Source organism: Phaenicophaeus curvirostris, chromosome 6 (assembly GCF_032191515.1).
Source record: "Phaenicophaeus curvirostris isolate KB17595 chromosome 6, BPBGC_Pcur_1.0, whole genome shotgun sequence".
NCBI lineage: Eukaryota > Metazoa > Chordata > Aves > Cuculiformes > Cuculidae > Phaenicophaeus > Phaenicophaeus curvirostris.
The window spans coordinates 24852250-24864529 of NC_091397.1; positions in this window are offsets into that span (position 1 = coordinate 24852250).

Genomic DNA, 12280 nt, shown 5'->3' on the forward strand with positions numbered 1-12280 from the left:
AGAACAGGTCAATGCAGTCAGCACAGAACCACATTATTGTGGAGAAAGTATAAGCTGGGGTCAAATCTACAGTTCTATTTCTGTTATCAATTTTCTCCTAGAGTAGTGTGTCCTTTATCATTGTGTTCTGTGCATACATCAGAATAAGAAGATAAACATGTGGTCAGGATATTCTGCACTGCCGCAAACCCAGACTGACAATTACTCCTCTAAACTCCACCAAAGCCAGGACAGGTGTTCAGAAATTCAGAGGTCTATAAATGGTTTGTTTTCTTGGTACACGTAGTACCCTTGGCAAAACAGTATGTGTAGCATTCAGGGCAGCAACCCTCTTACCTTGCCTGAGAAAGTACTGTAGATTTGTTTGACTACAACCTCCTCTGCAATGTATTTAGAAGTGAGGTATAGTGGACTGATCACAGGACAAAGCACTGTGCACCATCACACATTTCTCTTTTGTTCCTAGCAATATAAAAATGCAGGGCAAGTGATTACTCATTAATATCGCATATAGAGACAGACAGAGCTTTGAGCTCTGACTGAAACACAGCTTGCCACCTGACTCCATGTGTAAGTTGCTAGGCCACAGTTCTTACAATCAGATTACTTAACGTTTTCATGCTTGATTCTCCCCAAAAGTAAAACTATATGCTATAATATTCTTCCATCCATTACACTGATGTAACTGGAGTGCTGATACAGCATATGAACATTTATAGTATTCTTGGAAAATGTAAGGTACTATGTAAGAAAGCAGAAGAAATGTTAAAGTTTTACAGTGTGATTATACAGCAAGAAAAAAAAACACGGAGTAAAACTGCTCCAGGCATCTTTCACAGAGGTAGTACCATACAAGTTTTCCAAAGCGCAGCTTAGCTCATCACAGACAACACAATGAATCAGTTCTGTTGCATTCTGCAGCTCCACAACTTTTCTGAACTGGATTCTAGTGAAGTGGTATAGATAGTTGCCACAGTTTGTCAATGTTCTTTATGCAGCCAAAATGTTCACTCACAAAAGACAGTGCTTTATTATGCTAACTAGAGAAAATGGTTTGTTTTGTACAAAAATGGCCTTGATGCAAGAGATCTGGCTTCAGTGGCCAACTTTACCACAGATTTCTGTAGGACCTTGAGCAAGTCAAGTGCTCCTTCCATTCCTCAGCTCCCCATATGTAGCTAGTTCAGCAGCAAAGTTGCTGGAATTGACAAAGGAATTACTGGATAAAATTCTACAGTATTGTAGATTGTATACCACTCTCAGGGAACAAGTGACATAAAATCTATGGCTGTGTATCGTCTAGATATAAACTCTATGCATCTATTCAATTTTGTGAAATTGAAATTTTCAGCTGGATCTACTTAACACTTTTTTAAGCATCCCATTTTTCCTTATCCTTAGCTGTCAATGCTTTGTGAAATGAGAATGTTTTATTCTCAAAGCCTTGCCATGGTTTCGTTGCCATGTTTTTATGAACTAAGTGGACAGAGGAGATAAATGACGGTTCAGCTGTCCACAGTTTAAGAGAAAAGAAAAATGCAGTTAAAAGCTTCTTAACGATTAGGCAGGAAAACAGCAAGACAGATGATTATCTAGTGGTTACTTTCATGAAGTGGCCTTGAAGGACAAATATTTAAGGAAAAAGAAAATAAAGTTCTCTTTTCCCTCAACTGTTTCATTTGTTTTATGAAATAACAGTGTTCCCTTCTTCCCATCCCCTCCAAATTCCATGTATAACCCTCCAAGTCAGCTACCTATGGTACAGACAATGCCTAGGAAACACAATCTGATAGTTCAGGTAGAAACCTTGATGGCCATAAAGATTGCAGTGAAGTCATAAAGTCATTTAATAACAATAAAAAATGTAATTTGCATCTTGTTTACTGAATTGCTAGAAATTCAGTATAATATGCTTCTACTTAAACAACATTTCTATGTAGCCATATATTAAATATAGTGTTGGACTTTGAAATTAGCCGCTCACTGTATTTTGCAATTCAGCCCTGGTGTTCAGACTGAATTTTAGTGTTGCACTCACCCCATCTAGCTGAAAACAGCAGAAAGGCCAGCTTGACAAAGACTAAAATATCCTTGTGAAAAGGAATGCAAATCTGATTAGCTAAAAGATAGATTTTTTTTTTTTACAGAAATAAAGTTTAGGATATTTTGAGTTGCGATCTTACAGTATTGATTAATAACCCACTGAAAATATAGTCTGTTATGTTTTGCTAATAGAGTGGTGACATTTCTGCACTTTACAGAAACAGCTATGTCAGAGAAACATCTGAAAGATGCACAGTCAAACACTGAGAAGTTGAGAAATGTAGAGATTAAAATTTAGGGAACTTAATTCAGCCCATTGGTAGACATGATGTTCCAGTCTTTCATCAGCACAACCACACACTCTCTTCCCTAATGGAAAAAAAACCCCAAGTACAGATCAACAACCTGTTGATCTCAGTTCTCTTCTGCTTACACAGTAGCACTCCCCATGTCCTCTGTCTATCCCAGACTCCTTGAGGAGTCCCTCTGTCACTGTTCAGTACTCAGCCTAAGACAACTCAAAATAAAGCAACTAGTGTGTCACCAACTTGTCACACCAGTGTCATTCAAATCAGCAGAAGAAATTCCAAAGAGCTGGTTTCTACACAGCAATGTTGGTTATTGAAAACACATAATTTCAAATCCCAATTTTTTAATACTAAAAGTATTGTTTTTAATACTTAAAGGTTTCCCTTTGTGAAAGAACAGAGGTAACAATAGGCTGCTGTGATCAGAACGCACTGACAGGGTGTTTTTTAACTTTTTCTTGTAAATAAAAGAGAGGGGTATTTTTAAGATGGACCCAGAAGTTAACCAGGATCTATCATGCCATTATATTTTCAAGAAAACAACCAATCAGGAAGGAAGCTGAGTTTAGGAAATCCATTCAGAAACTCCATAGTAGAATAAAGAGCTTGCTGACAGTGAGAAAAAGCAGAGATAAACTGTAGAAACCACATCTCAAGAAATACCCTCAAATGTGATAGCGGGTGGTGGTCTGCACAAGTGAGGGAGAGCAGAGAAGCAGGAAATCAGGAAGAAGAACTGAGACTATAAACCAGCAACCTGCATTGAGTTCTGGATAGGGCTTAAAGAGTGAATAAAATATCCACTGCTTTCCTCATAGATTTGGGAAAGTTCTGCTTCAAACCATGCCTGAAAATTCCTTCTTCTACAAGTCCTATGCTAAACTAATTGTGTACCCTGTAGTTTCACATTTAAATGTGAATTTCAGAAGATTAACAGGAAAATGTAACAGGAAAAATTTAACAGAAAAATTTAACAACTTTGTCTTTTCTCATTAATAACTGTATTAGTTCCTCATTTCATTGTTTTCCTATTGCTTGTTTCCATAACATGCTGTCATACTGAGTCAACTTAGGTTGTAAACTCTTTGGGACAGTGGTTCAAATTTTGTGAACTACCTGCACTGTTTCAGGACACTATATTGAAAATTAGAATCAGCATGAGTCTACCTAACAAAGTGCACACCCAGTCTTCTCAGCTAAAGTTGCCACCCCTTCCTGGGAATTCATGCAGACCTACACAACTTGATTAAATTTGTCATCAGTGAGCTCAAGAAGGTAAAGTAATAGTTTGCAGCTTCTTATACAACCATAATAGAATTCCAGCTGGTGGCAATCCTCCCCCTCTTCCGGATTCCTTCCAAATGAAACAATATTAAAAAAATATTTTTAAGGGAATGTATGGCATATGCAAACTTAAATGTCTATGGCATCAAAAGCCTAAAGCAATTTTTATTTTGACTGACAAAGAAAGTTTTAAAATTTATTTTTGGCTTTGCATGTAAAAGAACCATTGTGAGTCTTTTAGCAGCACTGTCTCTGTCCCTCTTCATCTCAGGAAATTAGCATTAATAATTAAAAGTCTTTTTAATATACCATAAGCATAGGACTGCATGCCAACATTTCAGCTCTATTAACATGAAACATTTGGTATTCCTTTTGCCCTCAGACTTTTAGTCATTTGTGGCAGGAGCGGCTGAATAGAGGCTTTTTCTTGCTTTGCCCTGGCTGCCAGTATCTCAGCTAATCTAGAACCTTTTTATCCCGTTCCTTTGGACAGCAATTCGCAGGCAGGCTCCTTAAGGGAAATGAGATCTGGATCGCTTCTACTGTTGCAACTGCTTGTCAAGGATCTCTCTCAGATAAGGAAGTTCTGTCTTACCTTAAATTAGGCTCTTATGCTTTTATAAGACTTATTTGTAAGTAATAAATTTTCAGTTGGCATACTGTATTTGGGCTTCTTCTTAGATTTTCTTTTTCAGATTTCAGACTGTGTCAGGGAGAAGATGATTGAGCATTTATTTGACTGGAAATCCAGACATTGCTTTTTATGAGGATTCTACTCTCAGCATCTTACAGCAACTGCTGTGTGCTCAGCAAATCTATTATTTGGTGAAATACAGTTGTGTTGTTTCCTGACACTATACAGTGTAATGAAGTCAAGTCATTGACATTGTCATGAGATAAATCACCTTTTTAACTACCTTGATAACTGGGTTCCCAGAACATCAGGAATCTAAGCTTGGTAAATACGGAAATATCTAAAAATAGTAATAAGTCCCAAGATGAGCCCAAGTCAGTGTCTAAAGTATGTGAAAGCTAGGACACCTAGATAACAGAAACAACTGAATTATGATTAAGTATTTCTGTCTTCAGCAGCCTCTCACAAAATGCATAAAACTCTAGTAGGATGCTGAGGTCACCCTCACCTCTAAATTTATCAACAAGGTTATAATTCCTATATTCTACTGCAGAGGAAAGAGCAGGATTCTCATTTCTGTGAGAGAAATTTCTTTGAAAGGAAACTTCTGAAAGCTCATACAGACTACAAATTCTAATGCAATTGACGCTTTGGGAGGTCTGTGCCAACTCATTTTTCTTTCAATTCCAGCTCCAAAGATTTTTTTCAGTGAAAGACACAATGGCTGATCTAGACCAAATGGGCATCTTATATCCTATGTCTTTCTCTAGTAACTATGTATTTTTTCATTTTTCAATATACTGTATTCTGTATATAATTCTTGAAAATCCCATCCACTAGGTAACTTAAATTCTGCGTGACTTGGGTAATTTGCTTTAGCTCATCTGTTCTCTAAGACCTGGAGATATCTTTTCTGCAATACCATCTTTTGCTAATAACCAACAATGTGATTTTCTTTATTTAGAAGTGGCACACTTGTACAAGGAGTATGAAGATACATAAGAAAGTTCATGGAAACTTCTCAGTGGGATTCAGTCAAACTCAGCTACAAAAACCCAACTCCTGTATGTTTTAGCTTTGGGCTGAACGGCTTTTGGCTCAAATGGAGTTCAATAGAACTCTATTTCTATTGACAACTTGTATATAAATTTTATATAAAGGACCTTTGAACTTCCAACATCTCTGCTATTAAAGGACTAGAACATATCAAGCAGTTTGGCAACTCTTACAATCTAATAATAACTTCTGTCCTGCAAGACACAGTTCTCCCTACAGGGTATTTGGTTACTTGTCTTTCACAGTGAGAAACACCTGTCAAGCAGTATGGGGGCTGAAAAAACTTCGGTTGATGAACTTCCTTTACTACTCCAGAAAAAAGTATATAATGTGCAGACAAAACAACAGTTTCCCATCATGTGTAGGGTTTTGCTCTGAATTATCTCAGAGTCCAGATGTTTTCTTCAAATCCTTTTGCTTCAGAAACCAGAATAGAAAATTACTCCCCTCCCGAAATTTTTTCTCAGTAGAAAAGGAACACTGCCACCTACCAGCTCTGTGCGGTAGGTTTTGATCTTCCTGGCTGTAATACAGGCAAAATATTCTACAATAAAATAAGAGGATTTTCATTGTTTTAAAACCTTCTCCACAATTCTGAAAAAAAGTGGGTTTAACGATCTAGGCCTGTATAGATCCTTATCATGATTTATGTTGTTCCTGCTTTAACAACGATGCAATTCCTACTCTGTCACCACTTTCTCCCGTTAACACAGCATTTTTAACTCGGGTGTGCCAGCAACATAGTGCCATTCTTTGTTCCAGTCCTTAAAATAGCTCTCATCCTAGTCATATTGAAGAGTTTATATCTGTGCTGTCTGTAGTCACACAGGGTACAGAAGAGAGTAAGGAAAGATGTTTGCTTTTCAGAATAAACTTCATTCTTCAGAGGAAGTGGGAGTTTTTTCCACTAAGGAAGTTCTACTGTGATAAAATATAGTAGAATCTAAACTATTTACTACCTCCGATAGAAACTAAGAAAACTTTACTAGAAAGAAGAACTAAAAAATTTTACTAGTAAAATTTCAATCAGTTTTGCAGGGAAAGATCAAGAATGGAAATTCTGAAAACACAATTTTGCTTTTATGATAATACTTTAAGAAACATACTTTATCCAGCAAGTATTTTAAGAGAAAGCTGCACAATGACAAAACAACATTTCTAATGTTAATTTCATACACAATTGCAAAGATTTTTACAAACCCTATTAAGCTAAAATTTATGTTCATACTGACAAGACACGTTTTTCTGCATCTTACCAAGTTCAATTAAAAGATATTACAACCAAATAATAATTTTATTTGGAAGGGATCTTTAGAGATCATCTTATTCAACCTCCTGCTTACAGCATGCTAATTACAAAGTTAGATCAGGTTGCACCACATGGCCCTGTGTAGTCAGATACTGAAAATCTGCAAGAGTGATAATACCACAGACTGTCTGATCAGTCTGTTGCAGCTTAGCCATTCTCATTCTTCATATATGGTCAGAAGTTCTCTTGTTGGCTCTGTCTTTTCACTGTGTACCTCAAAGGAAGAGTCTGGCTTCATCTTTCTGTGATCCCTATTTAGGGACTACAAGATTGTTATTAGTTATGTTCTTCACCATTCTGCCTTTTTTTCTCCAGGCTAAAAAAAAATGCAGTTTCCTTAGTATCACTTCATTTGTCAGGTGTTTCAGCTCCCTGCACATCTCAGTGGTCCTACAATGAACTCTCCATTATCAACATCTGAGCTTCATTTACAAACAGTCTTAAAACACAGTCATATTACCAGGATGACTTGAACAGCATTTAGATGACAAAATCAGGCAGGATATATGAGCATTTACAGAGGTAGGTATTTTATAATCAGAAGCATCTAATGGGCAATCTCTTCTTACCAAGAAAGGTCATGACTGCTTTGAAGGTCATGGTTGGACTCGATGGTCCGATGGGTCTTTCCCAACCTGGTGATTCTATGATTCTATGCTTTGAAACATACTGTGAACTTCATGTTTCATATGTATAGTAATCAGATGGAACATAATATCACATTGTTTCCCAAAGGATTCCATACTCTGACCTACTGTTAACCTTCAAATACAGCGAGCTTTACCCTTTCTAGTAACTTATGGTGAGTCATTATTTCCATTTAAGAGCTACTATTGTTGTATTTTGCCATCACAAAATTAGAATAATTAAGTTAGAATTTTTTGGTTTATCCTCTGTATTACTTTAGTAGGAAAAAAAAGACGTATTTCTTAGTGGAAATATGGAGTTGAGGTAAATTATATACAAACTTGTCATTATTTGTAATTTATCATTTAATTAAATTATAGCTTCTAATAACTAACCCATCATTCAAACTTATCACCTATTACTGTCCTAATGATGTACTGTATTAATTCTCTCCCATTGGTAAAAAGGAAGTAATTGCTGTTCTGCTCTGGCATGTTTCATTCCAATTTTTACTCTCAATAAATGTGTTACAGTTCGTCCGCTGACAGTCAGAGAAACTCCCCGTAAAAGTAGCATTTACTGCTATTTCTGTCAGAGCCAAAGAATACATATGCAGCTTGACATTTTGGAGTATCTGTTTTCAAGCATTGGTATACAGTAGTTACTAGACCATTGCTTTTACTATTTTACACTGTCTTAGAAGTGCAGCTTATGTTAACTTTTCTCAGTAAGTTTTATGTGTTCACCATAAGGAAAAAAAATGGCATTGCATAAAAATAAATGTTGAAAGGACAAAAAGTCTTAATGCATTCATTGTAGGTCTCTAGTTACTGAAAAACAACATTAAGAGGAAAAAAAACAGACTCTTTAAACTACTGGAGGGCCTTCTTGGATTATTTATGCTCCAAATGCAAATGTAGAATCCCTTAGATTCTAAAAATAGGTAATTCTATTCATTCCTGATAGATGTGCATCCATCACCAGTCCCTTCAAATAGTTACAGCTAGACAATAAAAAAAATCCTATTTTTGCATCATGATTTCCCACAGTAAGGAAGGGCCAACCTTCTAATCATAACAGCTTTTGAACCAAAGTTAAGACAAAAATGAAATTAAAGTCCTTGCAACCTGCCTCTACATTTCTCCTTTACAGGAGCGAAGACGGAGCCTTCCTGGCCCACCTCCTCCTGCCCCCAGTGTTCCTAAGAGGAAATAGTAAGTAAAACACAGCTGTGGAAGAGAGCTAACAGAGAGCAATGCCTTTCTTGCTAACTAGAAATTAAAAAAATACATCTAGAGAGACTAAATATTCAATAATAAAAATAAATTGAAAAACCTGCATACACAGAAGTTACTGGACCAAATTTTGCCAACCAAAGATAGGTGTTCCTAGACTACACACCATAGCCTAAAAAGGAGGAAACAAAGCAATATAAGCATACTTTTATCAAGACTAAGCAAAATGATCTTGTAATTTAGCAATAGTAAAAAAATGCATCTAAAAAGAACAAAATTACCCTTTTTTTATACTCCAGGGCATCACGTTACTTTACTGTTTGTGACAGGGACCTTCTCAAATTATTTTACAAACTAGTCTTGTCTCCCATAAAGACTTCTGTAGCATTTAATGAAACAGCTACCAAGGTACCAGGGCAAAAGACCAACCTTTCTTAAACATTTTTAGTCATTTGTTACAGTCTGTGCCACCACTGATTCCATTCAAGACCTCAGCAGAAACCCACCAATAGTTTTCTGGAGGTCCACTACCTTCATATTTGACAGATCAAGCACTAGAACGTTCTCAGAGCCACCAGAGAGAATAATAGTACTAATTTCAGAGAATTTGCTTACAGTTGTTTCTTTAAGGGGAAAAAGAACCTGAAACTTTTTCAAAGCAATATAACAACTCAAGCAAGCAAAAAACAATAATCTTTTTTCTCCACATTGCTGTTACTACCAGATTGAAGAAAGCATTCTAGGAAGCTTTCCAGAATCTTTATAGTTTTCACATCACCCATGATAATATTTTTCCCAGTGTCTTTCAAGAAACTCATAGAATGAATCATGGCTAATGTTAAATGATAGTAATAATAATGACTGGACTGCTAGTTACTTTGGTCTTCAGGAATTGCCTCATCCCCTGCTTGTGATCAGACTCTCAAGAACAGCCAGTGGCTCATCTTACCATTTTGACATCCACTCTAATGCATGCCAGATTGCTCTCATGCAATTCTGCACCACCACTACTCTACTCTCTTCCTTCTGAAGCCAGAGAAGCCACCAGCCTGAACACAGCTCTCACTGAAAACCTAATAGCTAAAAGTCATTCATGTAGAGAAGCAACGTGTTCTTCATGTGTAGGAATCATCTGATTGCCATGGGATTTAGAAGCTGCATATACCCTCATACTACTCTTCTTGAATGGTTCTTCATCTGGGGGGGAGGAATAACAAAAATCATACGAAACTAAGTTGAATGAAAAACAAAGAATGTAGTGAGGCTATTTTTTTACATTAACTACAGATTAAAAAAACCTCTAACATAATAAGAAAAGGCAAACAATTGCTTAAAATAAACGGCTCAAAATAATCATGCAAGTTAGTAGTAACTCAAACTGTTAACAAGTTAATTTGTACTTCAAACTCAAAAGTACAATATATGGATGTTTGATCTTGTTGTGGAGCCAAATTAAGTTACATTAAAATTTCAAAGCATCATTTTACACGAAATGTAATATAGAATCACCAGCCCTCAGAGAAGGAATATCTAATATTGTTGAGGAGATTTTAGATCAAAATGGGCACGGATATTTAGACGTGCACAACCCAGCTTTTGCACCTGAATAAAGCTAGCCTTGCAAAAGAATTAGTTACTGTAGAGGACACATCGTCTTTAAGGTTTCTCTCTGTATCGTTACAAAATTTCTCTGTCTTGTATTCCTCTCATTTCTCACGGGAAGCTTTCCTCGGTAGTCCTTGACTTGTTATTTTGTAGACCAGAGTGCTCACATAGCCGTTTCTCATGGGAAAGCATAATAATGTATGTGAACAATGATTGTTTACTGCTAAAGGAGAACCAGCTTGTAACACCATGGCTTGCCTCTGCTAAAGAGAGGTATGTGTTGTGAACTCTAAATAAAACAGCTTCACTAGATCATATTGGTCGTATGATGTCCATATCCTCTGCATAATATGAACTGAATCTTGTGATAAACTATCTCAATTCTGGATGACTTTAGAGTCTCAGAATGCTCAGCTTCATGCAGACAGTCCTGAGAACCAGTATTAGTTATGGTAACTAAAATGCCATCTGGAACTTCACATAAATATTTTCCCTCCAACACTCCCCAGCTATGCCTTACACTTATATTCTAAATAAGAGTCTTGGAATCAGAATATCTAGCTGCTTTTCCACAGCAATGTCATTTCAAAGGACTTTTTGTCAGTAAAAGTAGGATAGCGCAACACCTTATTCTGGTTCAAAACACCTTTATTTCATGGTTACAAAGAAATTACCTTCTTTATTTTGTAAATATTAACTATTTTACAAAATGTTATTAAGGCAATAAGTTGAAAACTTCCTGAGCTGTAAAAAGCACACCTTTTCAGAGTTTTCCCCTCCCTGGTTTGAAGTATTTTTAATGTAGAATTTGCTCTTTGAATTTCAGCATATTGTGTCATTTCTTGGGCTTAATAAAGTTGGTTGTTTAAAAACCCTCATTTTCTGAATTTTCCAGCACAGTCACACAACTCAGGAAATGACATCACTCTGCTAGTGCCAAAATCCAGCTTGGAAGTTTTAAATCTCAGCACACTTTCCCAGCCAGTGACACAAGCGGCCTGCTGAAGTGAATGAAACCTTTGTCCTGTTCACTGAAACTGGGATTTTTCATGCTTTTTTAAGAAATCCACAAAGCCTAGCTGCTGAATATGCTCACAAGGTAAACTTCAAAGGATAAAAGTCTCAAAATAGGTTTCAGAATAGGAGAATGGCATTTAGGCCTCTCAGGATTAACTACTGGCAACATTCCTGTGTTTTAAAAAGCAACTTTTTTCTACTTTAAAAATACCCCACCATCAGATCCCTTTTTTTTTAGAACCGATTAACAGTAAACATGCAGATTCTGAGCAGCAAAATAAGCACTGCACTAGCACCAGCAGAAACACTGGGAGACCCTTTCTTTCCGCAAGTATCACATCAACAATTTAGGAAAGACTAGCTCAAGATCAACACTACCCAGTATAGTAATCAATATGTAGCTACCTACGTGTGATTATAGTTGATGGAGATGAAAATTAGGGTCCAATCTGGGTGACTATCCAGTAGATATTTACTTCAGGGTAAGCTGATTTATTCTTAAGTTGCTGTTCACTGAAATTAGCACATGGCATGAGATGGGGAGAGGCCAGAAGCTATGCTTTCACCAAAGCAATACTCAAGACTGACCAAAAAAAACACCAAAAAAATTACTTCTTTCCCAATGGTATCAAGCCACATCCAATTCAAACAGCTATAAAATATGCTCATGACACTGAATCTTCACATTGTTAAGCCAGGTAAGTGAATTCATACTAAAAAGCCTCAAGGGCCCAGTGGTAACGCTTCGAGTGCATGGAAACAATCTGTTAATTTTCTTCCAGTAACAGACTCACATATACATCAGTCCTTGTCTATCTACTACTAAAAATAAAAACTGTTAATCCACAACACCAGGGGCACATTGTATAGATTGCTGGTGACAGTAACCCAGATTTTTTAATCAATAAGTGCAATGTCAAGTTTACTCATGTTTGTAACCTCTCAGAACATTTCAACAAAGTTCCCCAGTAATATAATGTCACCATTTATAGGTCTAATCTTGCAATGTTGCACGAAAGGAAAGTACCAGACATCATCTCCATCTCTACAACAACTGAAGAGGCTGTGGAGGCCAACTCAGGCCTTAGACATTGTTGCCATTTCCTGAAACATACAACAAAGAACACAAGGTCTTGTAATATCCTGTGGCAATATGATTGAG